General features: G+C 37.0%; 1 long non-coding RNA gene across 1 annotated transcript in view; it reads left to right on the top strand.

Annotated features, from left to right (window-relative positions):
- LOC149460896 (uncharacterized) overlaps positions 1 to 12,878 on the top strand; it is a 67,622-nt gene that overhangs the window by 19,524 nt on the left and 35,220 nt on the right. The gene's annotated exons all lie outside the window — the stretch shown is intronic.

Genomic DNA, 12,878 nt, shown 5'->3' with positions numbered 1-12,878 from the left:
GTATTTATTAGATCGTATGACACCATTCATTGTGCAGCTACAATTGTATGTTTATAGACCACAAAGGTTATTTTAAACGTGTTCTTTATTAGTAAAACAACAAAAACTTTGTAAAGAGTCTCTACTGAGTGATATAATTTAAATAACGTACAAAATAATAAGTTTAGAAACTATTTATTATTTCGAAAGAAAATTCCGTAAAATAATTATCATGCCATATTTGAATCTTCATAACAATTGCATGAGCAATAAGAGGCAACTAATACCATCAGATCTGCTGAAGGAACATCGAGCAATAACGAAATAACGAATTTTCCCGGTGAGGACAGAGCACTTTACATGACAACCTTGCCCCTTAAGATGTGTAAAGATACAACAGGTGCAATGTATTTAGACGATTTGCAGCGTGTGATCAGTAGTATTCGGACATATGTGTACATTTATACATGAACAAAGCAGAAATTATCACGACTGCTAATTGGAGAAATGAGTCTCCCCCATTTTGCATATCAAACCAGTGAATTATGACCAGCATTAGACGGCTGGCTCTTCAAATAAGCTCCAGTTAACCCATTACTGACCAGCAATGTCCACCCTGACAGTGTGGGGCTCAGTCTGTGGCAGAGCCTCAGGGGTTAAGTGCGGCTGCTCTCAGCCTAGTTGGGGTTGTTGGAGCCGAAGTTGCTGTCAGGATCTTTAGCAGAGGTTGGGCTCATTGCTCGCTGCTCCCCAGTGGCTGTAATTAACGAGCTGTCTACAATGACTACAGCTCATCAAATGCCACTTGCCAGATCTGGCTTCTCAGCAGCCCAGGTGGAGGAGTGTTACCTGCCCTAGCTGCAGGCTCATCACACAATTATACAGCGCAGGGAGGAAGGCTGATCTTTGCTCTCTGCATTAGTAGATCACACCACCAGCAACAACCCCGACTCCAGCACACACACACCGACCACTAAAGCCTCCCTCGTCCAATCGCTGCATTTCCACATTGCTTTTTACCAGCACCGAAGAACTAGGACTAAGCGCTGTCCATGGTGCTATACACGCTGGGATCAATGACACTGCTGTGCCCATACCTTGTGCCTGTCTGTGCTACCTATACTAAGGGAGGGGGGATCATCTCCATATGTATGTTACAGGGGGGGGGGGGGGCACAGGGACGTGTACCCAATATCAAGGATAGATAGATAGATAGATAGATAGATAGATAGATAGATAGATAGATAGATAGATAGATAGATAGATCGATCACACACACACACACATATATATATATTGGCAGACATAGACAAACAGACCTTTGAGCGACCCATAGATAGAAAGAGACCGATATGCATTTTGGTAGATAACCACACATAGGGATATATACATACACACACATATATATATATATTAATTTTTTTTAGCAGATAGACAGACAGACATAAGAGAGACAGATGGATAGTTAGCCATAGAGAGAGACCGACAGGTGGACAGACAACCATATATTTTAGTAGATAGACAGTTAATCACACATAGGGAGAAACACACACAAGCAGGTAATAGCCAGACTGACAGAATACATAGATGGACATAAGAGATAAGACATAAGAGAGGTAGATAGATAGATAGATAGATAGATAGATAGATAGATAGATAGATAGATAGATAGATAGATAGATAGATAGATAGACAGACCCTTAGAGATAGACAGACATATATTTTAGTAGATAGATAATCACACACAGGGAGATATATATTAGCAGATAGACAGACAGACATACATAGACACAGTGAGAAACCGACAGATCCATAGTGAGAGATAGACAGACAGACAGACATATATTTTAGCAGATAAATCAACAAATTGAGAAAGATATATATAGTAGATGTATGGATAGATAGATAGATAGATAGATAGATAGATAAACAGACAGACATACATATTAGTAGATAGATGGAAAGACATATATATTAGCAGATAGATAGACATGTATGTGTGTGTTTGTGTGTGTATATATATATACACATTTATATATATATATATATATATATATATATATATATATATATATATATATATATATATATATATTAGATAAATATTATCAGATAGATAGCTAGATATGGAGAGACAGACAGAAGAGATAGATAGATGGATAGATGGATAGATGGATAGATAGATAGATAGATAGATAGATAGATAGATAGATAGATAGATAGATAGATAGCGAGATAGATAGAGAAACAGACAGAAGAAGAAGCAGGGTGTATCTAATAGTTTCTTTAAAAATTTTTTTTTTCAAAGGATCTGTTAATAAATGGCAAGGTAGTTTTTTGTATCATGCTTACATACATATATATATATATATATATAATGCAAGCAGAGATGTAGTTTGCAGGAATGAATACACAGCAGTAAACTTTAGGAGAGGTTGCAGGAGATGCCCCCATACACACAGATGTCTACATTGAATGGAAGATGAGATAATAAGACACAGTTTGTCTTTATTTCCCAGGTATACCTTCATGTATTTGGATAGCAGACATTTCACTGAACACTGCACATTTTTTATGCCAATTGCCTAATATTGCCGCAATTAAATATCACGTTGGGATTTTGCGGTATAGACAGCAATTACTCCGACAAATATATTTTTCAGTAGATTTTGTTCACTACTTATTGGGTATTTATTTTTCTCAGCTAATGAATATTGTTATGATCTGTTGTTGGGAGACGTCATACCTTATAATGACGTCATATCTCAGTCACCTAGTTCAGGATAATTCTATTTCCAGCCGGGTGGTCGGTATTATTAAAGCATGGTCGATCCTTTCTGTAATATTTGTATCGGTATCAGAAAAAATATTAACAGCTAACTAAAAAGAATGACCATTAAGAATGATACGTGTCCCATAATATAATATCTCTATTCCCGGGGACATTTGGCCACAATCTATCACACCATACATTACTACCACCCAGATAATGACAGGCAGCAAACCTGAGACCAGCCCAGACCAGGCTCCTGTCTGATAAGGAAACCGAGGACACCCGAAAGTGACAATGACCGGAGGGAATCACTAAAGACACATTTTATGGCTGCAATCTGCATTGATGTTTAATCATTTTCAGATGACTGCTCGGTGTATGATCCATGTCAATCATGCAAATAACGACGATGGATTTTACAATTTGGGGACAATCGTATCCCTGTCCTGGCAATAAAAAATCCTGAGTGACTATTCCTAACTAGGCTGAAAGGGTCCATCAAGCTTAACTATATATATATATATATATATATATATATTACCACGATTATTGTATATCTGTACCATGTAACATTTAATTGCTCCGAGATATCTCTTTGGGACCCTCCAGCAGACAGTGCAATAAGTGCATAGGGGTTGTGTGTATAAGGCAGTATCTATAGGACGGTATACAAAGGCAAAATGTATAAGGTAGTATCTAGGTCGCAGTATCTGAAAGACAGAATGTAAAAGGCAGTAACTATAAAACAGTATTCATAAAGCAGCATGTACAGAGCAGTATCTATAGCACAATATCTATAAGGTGGTATGTATAGGGCAGTATCTATAGGACAGTATACATAGGCCACTATGTATAAAGCAGTGTCTGCAGAACAGTATCCATAGGGCAGTATCTGTAAGACAGTATCCATAAGGAAGTATATATAGGACAATATAAATAAGGCAGCATGTATAAGGAAGTATTTTTAAGCCAGTATCTATAGGACAATATCTATATGGTAGTATGTATAGGGCAGTGTCTATAGGACGGTGTACATGGAGCACTTTGTATAAGGCAGTATCTACAGAACAGTATCCATAAGGCAGTATTTATAGGGTAGTATCTATAGGACAATATCCATAAGGCAGCATGTATAAAGCAGTATATATAGGACAATATCCATTGGCAGTATGTTTAAAACAGTAAGTATAGGACAATATCCATAAGATATTATGTATAAAACAGAATGTATAGGACAATATCCATAAGACAGTATGTATAAAGCAGTATGTATAGGACAATATCCATAAGACATTATGTATAAAGCAGTATTTATAGGACAATATCCATAAGACAGTATGTATAAAGCAGTATGTATAGGACAATATCCATAAGACAGTATGTATAAAGCAGTATGTACAGGACAATATCCATAAGACAGTATGTATAAAGCAGTATGTACAGGACAATATCCATAAGACAGTATGTATAAAGCAGTATGTATAGGACAATATCCATAAGACAGTATGTATAAAGCAGTATGTATAGGACAATATCCATAAGACATTATGTATAAAGCAGTATTTATAGGACAATATCCATAAGACAGTATGTATAAAGCAGTATGTACAGGACAATATCCATAAGACATTATGTATAAAGCAGTATTTATAGGACAATATCCATAAGACAGTATGTATAAAGCAGTATGTATAGGACAATATCCATAAGACAGTATGTATAAAGCAGTATGTATAGGACAATATCCATAAGACAGTATGTATAAAGCAGTATGTATAGGACAATATCCATAAGACATTATGTATAAAGCAGTATGTACAGGACAATATCCATAAGACATTATGTATAAAGCAGTATGTATAGGACAATATCCATAAGACATTATGTATAAAGCAGTATGTATAGGACAATATCCATAAGACAGTATGTATAAAGCAGTATATCTAAAACAGTATGTATAGGGCAATATCCATAGGGCAGTATATACAAGGTATTATCCATAAGGCAGCATATATGAAGCAGTATCCATAGGGCAGTATTCATAGCAGTCACTATCTAGGCTGGATTGGTCAGACATGACTTCTCATTCGCCTATATAGCTTAACAGACCTTTAAGCATTTTGCTTTTTGCACTGACTAAGCCTACGTGTCGTGCTCTTACTATCTGTTCTACTAGCATGAGTTAACTTTTAAACCTTGTAGAAATATATTTTTTAGGCTATGTATGCCATTTATTACAGTATATGTTCTGTAGAATAATTATTTTGACAATGAAGGGGGGGGGGAGGTAAAGCCAATAATAAAATCCTTTGTATTATAGACATGAGCAGTTGTCTTATTGTTGTGGTTTGTGTGTTTGCTTACCATCTACATGAAATATGTAATCAATGGTCCCTAAGTGAATGTCCCTGTATAGCTCGTAGTGATGTTTGCACTGCACACCATCCAGACCCTACATGCAATCTTCGTGCTGTGTCTTTAAATCCACGTTGATGTGTTTGTGGAGTCCTATAATAATCCCTAGTTTGCCTTCAAACAGAATGGGATTCACAATGGCCCCCGGAGAGATGGTCCTTTCATTCCAGGGGCACACAATCTTACTTTAGCTAGGAGTAAGAAGCAGGAAAAAAAACTTTCTAAGAAACTTCATATAGCTCCTTAGATTTTGCTTAGCATACGTGATAAAACATTGATTGTTAGTGGCTGGTGACCCATGAAATTTGGGGGTTAGTTTTCTCTTCAGACCAGAGCATATAATTATGCAAATAAAGAGCTGTCACTGATCTAGTGGAATACTCAGAAACACAATCAATGAAAAACGTGAACAAAAAGTGTAAACCGCAAGTAGTTATGACCACACAAAGACAAAAAAACAAGCACTGTTCCAGCCTGGACCCTGCAAAGCCTGCAACATCCAACCCTGGCCAGCATAATACATGGTAATTGGCAGATAGTTAGACCCTGCCAAGCACCAGATTCATGGAAAACACTGCATGCAACCCCATTCACAAATTATCAACCACTACTTGGTGGTCCAGCTGAGATCATTACTGTTTTATATAAAAAAAAAAAATTTCTAATGTGTGTGTATATATATATATATATATATATATATATATATATATATATATATATACACACACCTCTTCCTCGTGCTCTGTCTCTGCACACACACACACCTATCTCCCTGTCCTGGGTAATTATATATATATAGATATATACATGTATATGTATATATATATATGTGTGTGTATATATATATATATATATATATATATATATAAACATATATATATTAAATATATATATTTTATATATACATGTATATATATTTTTTTTTCATTATATATATTTTTATTATCAGAGCAGGGAATAATATATATATATATATATGTGTGTATATATATATATATATATATATATATACACACATATATATATATATATATATTATTCCCTGCTCTGATAATAAAAATATATATAATGAAAAAAAAATATGATAAAATATATATAATAAAACTTCCTGGGTGATAATACACAGACAAAATAATAATATATTCGAAATGAAAGAAGTTTAATTACATATATAAAGTTAATTGTAATATATATATATATATATATATATATATATATATATAAAATGCAGAATATATTATTTTAGGAATGACACATTGGCTGTATTTCAGCTCAGCTAACTTGCAGTACAGTTGTTCAGAGTTGTTTATGCTATACACAGGGCATCTCTGAATTCACATTCATAATCAATGTCTGCCATGTCCTTGAATAGGCTGGGTAGATGACTGTCAGGGTCACTGTAGCACTTTCACCACTTTCTTTCATACAGACAAGAGCTCTTGAGAGATGAAATGTAACGAGGCTCTTGACACATCCCTGACTCTCAGAGACATCACTGCAAGAACATCAGGGCTGAAAAATCTACTATTTCCACAACAAGCTTTTGCAATCAATAAGCCCATACTCTACATCTGTAACAGTGTGAGGTGACAACTGTGTTTACTGATACCACACAAATCTTTGATGAACATATCATATACATGCTAGGGACATGTTAGCTGAAACTCTGGTGTTGATCAGGCAATTATATGCTTCTTCTGAAGCTCAAGGTTCTCCTGATACAGCTTTCTCATGTTTATAAGCTTTGTACAACCATAGACTGTATAGGTAACAAATGTGTGAGATGAATAACACTGAACTGATACAATACTTAGGAATACATATACCAGAGTGGGGGTCAAAGGAAACCTGTCATGAAAGAGGGGAGGGAGTGATTAATGCTAACTTCTCCTTCTGGAAATACTAACTGTCTGGCTGTAACACAGCATTTTTCTGAAATTGGAGAGTGCAAAATCTGGTGCAGCTCTGCATAGAAACCAATCAGCTTCCAGTTTTTTTTGTCAAAGCTTAAACAAGCTGAAGTTAGAAGCTTTTTGGCTACCATGTACAGCTGCTCCATATTTTGTACTCTCCAGTTTTAGTAAATCAACCCCTTTGGATTGTTTTACTATATGAGTGGAAAATGTTGACTATGCACAGTGCATTTTCTGTCAGCAAAGTATAAAATTCCCTTGGTGAATGAGGTAAAGAAACTAAGATGGCTTTCATAATTTAATATTATCCAAAAACCCATTTTTTACATTTTACTTTAACATGATTATACAGTAAATTCTTTGTAAAGTAAATTTTTCACCTAGTGAATAGGTGAAGCTAAGTGAAAATTCACATTGCAAAGTGAGCATGCCCCACTCCTTCAGTAAATCACCCCTGCTATGTGTATGCAAACCTTAATAATGAACTTCTCTTATTTGCTCCCTTTTGGTCTGTAGCATATACTATTAAAAGGGTTTTGTTTAATAAGTGCCACCTAATACCCATTGGACCTGCCTGAAATCTTGTGAGCTGATAACATCCTGTGCTCTCTGCCTGTGCTGACTTTGTCCAGTTAAACAGTTCCTAGATCTCTCTGTGAACTACAGAACACCTCCTCCGATGGTATGGGGACAACACTGCTCTGCTATTAATACAGTGCAGTGAGTGAGCACGGTTACCCTAGGACTGACTGAAAGTCAGTTAGTGGCGGAATCACCAGGAGTAAACAGGACAAAAAGACTAAAAATGAATGCAGCCACTACATCTAATGATTGGTCAGCTACATAATATCAGTTCAGGTTCTTGGGTTTAGATACATTTAACAATGGCAGCCCCCACTTCTTTGCTGACAGATTTGCTGTTACTGGCAGCACTTGTAATTCCATTGCAGAAGGAAGCAGGCTGTTCAGTCCTGAAAATACAAAACTTGTCACAGGGTAGCAGGCTGCTCCTATATTATTCATGCAATCATAGTTAAAGGTTGCTTATTTGAACTTAACCACACAAGGCCTGCTCCTGAAGTAAACACTGTGTGCTGGGACTTGTAGTTCCATTTTTGCTGAACTAAATTAACTCTAAAAAAGGCCCTCCTCTCAAGTGACTAAAAGAATATACTGAGGCTTATAGTGCCATCACAGATTACCAACACTCTAATTAACCCTATCCTATCAACATCAGGGTGTGCTGAGATTTCTGGCTGCTTTATTGTATTATCTCTTACAATACCCTCACTAAAGGTTATATGAAGCCTTAAGGATGAGGGGAAAAAAAAATTATTCTTTCTGAAGAAATTGCTGTACTAAAAATGGCAAAGTTAACTGCATTTATTATCCTATTTACGCTTCTAAATTGGTCTGGGGAGCAAGCGAGTGCGGATTTGAACAACTGGAAAGAGAAGAATTAGGAAGCCACTCCTGGGGTTTCCTATCTCTGTGGAGGAGCAGCCAGAAAGTTTCCTCTTCAGAAGCTCAGCCAGTTGTGTTTGATTGCAGAACAACGCACATCACAATCCCAGGACCCCTCACACTGATTAGGTGCCATAATATATGCATAGTGTAGGGTGTAAAATAGAGGGGATAGGAAACAAGCCAGGGAATTCCCCCAACGCTTCCAAGCAAATGAAGGACTTAGGACTCACAACATCTCCAAAATATGTGTTTAGATTTCCCCTGTGGAACAGCAACATTATCCACATAATACAGTTTATGTCCACAGATGAGGAGAGAAAGTTTGCATTAGCTCTAGTCGGGCTCTATATAAAAGAGAAGGATGGTTACAGCCAATAATTATGGTAATGTCACCTTTAAAAAGGAGGAGGAAGATAGATACCTGATACATCAGAAGGTGGAAGAGACAGGAGAACCTGAAGGTAATATGATGACGACAGAAAAGATATGCAAAGAAAGTAAGAAAAAGAGAATACGGAGTGGGCAGAGTATAAGAAAAAGGTGTGACAATGCAAAAGAGAACACAGAGAAAATAGGAAAAGGAGGAGAAACAATAATGCAGAGCCTAGAGAAAAGAGAGAGGGTTTTACAGTCTCCTACATAAGTAAATACCTAGACCCTTCATTGCATACTTTAATACCCAGTGTTCACTGTATGTGTTCCCTTGACTTTCCTTCTCTAGTGGGGAAGGGGTATGGTAGAACTTAATGTGCCCTACCCTCCCCCCACCTGGTATAAATGTACTCTTTTAATCTGAAACACAGAGGGGTTGATTTACTAAAACTGGAGAGCACACAATCAGCTGCAGCTCTGCATGGAAACAACCATCTTCCAGTTGTTCTTTTGTTACAAAAAGTTAGAAAATGATTGGATACCATGCACAGCTGCACCAGATTGTATTTTCTCAAGTTTTAGTAAATCAACTCCAAAGTCACACTCAAACTGTCCAAGATACCTCTGGGATGATAAAATGATCTTCTCTACTTTTCTAAACCCTTATGTTTTTTGTTACTCTTAATTTCTAAACTATGACACCTAATGTAATGACTTGTCTGATATTGAAAATGTTGAAATGCTTTCCAATATGTTGAAAAAACATGATGGGAGGAATGTGAAGCTGGGAGAGAATATGAAGAAATATAGGAGAAAAGGGGAGGGAACTTGTAGATAGAGATATACAAATACCTCAATAGTGATTATAGCATAAAGAATATACTATTCAGTCTCAGGGAGTATAAGAAGACACGGGGCCACATAATGAAATTGAAGGAGAAGAGGTTTAACCTTAAACTGTGTAGGGGGTTTTTCACTGTCAGAGTGGTAAGGATGTGGAATCATGGTGGCAGCGGGTAGTATCGATAGTTAAAAAAAACTTTTAGATGGGCATCTTAGTGAACACAATATACAGGGACATGTTTGTTTGTTTTTACACATACACCCACATAGGTTGGATTGGATAGACTGTTGTTTTTATTCAAACTTACAAACTATGTAACTATGGTGTCCTTTTATGACACAGAGAATAGCTGTGATTCAGAGGATCGCAGCTATTCTCTGGTCATTCACAGTTTATAACACTCAGGAGAACATGTTCAGCCCTTCACTGGAGATCTGTGTTCTCCCTCCAGATTCTCCAGCCCAGAGTTGGAGAATTGGAGGGACCGCAAACTAAGCAGAGATAATTTACCTCTGCTTAGTAAACTGATCTTTTACTGTAATCTCACGAGATTATAGTAAAATCAGCCATTTTCCAGCATTTGTAGACCGTTCTCCCTTCGTTCGGAGAACTGCTTCATAAACGGCATTCACAGGAGAACTGTGTTCTCCGAGAATGCCGGAGAACTGAGCAGCGATCTATTACTGCTGGTTCATAAACGGACACCTATATGTAGAAGTGTAGGAGGAATGAGATGCTGGGAAAGAACATATAGTAATGCAGATGGAATGAGAAGGGGAGGAAGAATGAGCAGCTGAGAGAGAGAGAATGTGAAGAAAGGAGGAGGAATGTGGAACTGGGAAAGAACATGTAGAAGGGTGGGAAGAAGGTGTTATAATTATAGAATATAGAGGGAAAGTTGTGAAGCTAGGAGAGGACAGAGAAAGCGTAGGAGGAATATGGAAATGGGAGAAGGAGAGGGTGAGTAGACTAGTGAGAGGAATGTGGAACAGGGAGAGAACATTTAGGAAGGCAGGAGGAATGGGGAGTTGGTAGAGAACATTGAGAGGGGTAGGAAGAATATGGATCTGGGAAAGAACATTTAGAAGGGTATGCACAATGTGGAGCTGAATGAGAACACTCAGAGGGTTGGGAATAATGTAGAGCTGGGAGAGAACATTTAGAAAGGCAGGAGGAATGGGGAGGTGGTAGAGAACATTGGGAGGGGTAGGAGGAATATTGATCTGGGAAAGAACATTTAGAAGGGTATGCACAACGTGGAGCTGAATGAGAACACTCAGAGGGTTAGGAATAATGTAGAGCTGGGAGAAAACATTTAGGAGGACAGGGGAAAACTGAAGAAAATTGTCTCTCAAATGCAGCTCAAAAATTTTAAACTAATATGTGTAAAAGAAAAGTAAAAACAGCTGCGTGAAAGGCTTTGATAGCCCACCTTTAATTTGCTACAAGGTTTTTAGGTATACATAACTGATTAACACGCAGTTGCATTCCTTTCCTCAGCTTTGTCCCATCACATTCTTCCTCTACTGGCCAGGAGGAAGGACCTTTGCAGATTGTACAAATTTCAGGCAATTTCTTAGTTTGAAATGGAGAGGCAGAAAGAAAAATGGAAAAGGGCTTTATAAACTCTGTTCCAGTACTCCTGGAGCTGATCTATAGAAGAGTTTGGCAAACTTATTTAACTCTGCTAAGATTTTTACTAGAAGGGGCATATTTATAAGACACATAATGTGGCCAAACATTCATTTCAGGTGAAACTTTCCCTATAACTTAAAAAACACGCCCCAGGAAAACTCACTTGCAGTGAACTAAATGTACAGAGGCAGAATGGGCAAACTGTAAGTGCACTATTCCACAAACAATAATTGTTGCACAGTTGTAGACATAATGTGCAAGTACCCACAGCCCTAAACTACCAAATAATCCTGTCCTGCTTGTTCCCTGCCTGCACTGGTGGAATAAGTGGATGGGGCAAATTATGTGTTCTCCATTCTTCTCAATGAACCAGCAAATGACTGACTTTGCCAGATTACCTCCCATTGCACTATATGGGTAGTCTAGGAATGAGCAGGAAATAGATGTTGTATAGTAGCAAAGGGCTATGGTCATTGAAGGTTCCAGCCTTCAAAAAAAATGCTTCACCAGTTACAGCTCCACACCTCTGCAATGTTAAACCCCCAAAGCCATAGGTATAACTAAACCTATATTTTACATGTCATTTAAGTTTTGAGACGCTAGGGAAAGACTGTCATAATGAAAAAAAAAGGTCTCTTTTTGCTCCTCTTGTTATCTGCACTGATCATTATAGCAAAATAGGAGGATATGTCAGATTATTTTGTACACTGCCTGATAATGGAAACCCACCAGAATGGATGCCTGGAAGAGGAGCAAATATTTGAGGAGAGAAACACGAGTTGTAGGACAAACAGGATCAGCAGTAGGGAGAAATAGTACAGAAAGACTATTGCATGGAGTGGGCAAGATAATAGAAGAGCATACACAAAATATCACAAAGAAAAAAGGGACTGGGAAATGCAAATAAAAGTTGGTCAAGCTGCAGTTTAGGTTTCAGGTAATCTTTTTTTATGGTTTATTTCCATTTATCGATTTACTATGCATTTCAATATGACCTCCAAATGATAGCTAGACATTGCCCTGATTTAGCTTCTGCTTGTTGATGTAAATACAGTTGGTAGAACTTTACAGAGCATTTTGAAAAGTGTTAGGTTTGGCTGGGTTTAATAAGCAATCAACTTACTGTTGACATCACTTTGCAGTTCTTACCTTCTTTTTATGCAATATCTGAAGAAGATTAGATAAAACCTTATCACATAGTTCAGATCAGAAGTCTGTATTCATTGCTGTCTGTCTTGCATTTCTCTTGAGTGTATGTCTGTAATTATATATACAGTATATATATATATATATACAGTGCAAAAGGTATAGGCAGGTATGAAAAAAATACTGTAAATTAGAAATTCTTTCACAAATATGTGTTGATCATTTATTTTTATCAAGTAATAAAAATGGAAAGTAAATGAACAGATGAGAAATCCAAATCAATATTTGGTGTGACCACCCTTTGTCTTCAAAATAGCATCAATTCTTCAAGGTA

This window comes from Staurois parvus, unplaced genomic scaffold (assembly GCF_062004578.1).
Source record: "Staurois parvus isolate SC_StPar_1 unplaced genomic scaffold, SC_StPar_1.0 ptg000218l, whole genome shotgun sequence".
In the NCBI taxonomy this organism is placed as follows: Eukaryota; Metazoa; Chordata; class Amphibia; order Anura; family Ranidae; genus Staurois; species Staurois parvus.
The sequence above is the reverse complement of the archived record's forward strand: the minus strand, read 5'-3'. Positions and strand labels throughout refer to the sequence as shown.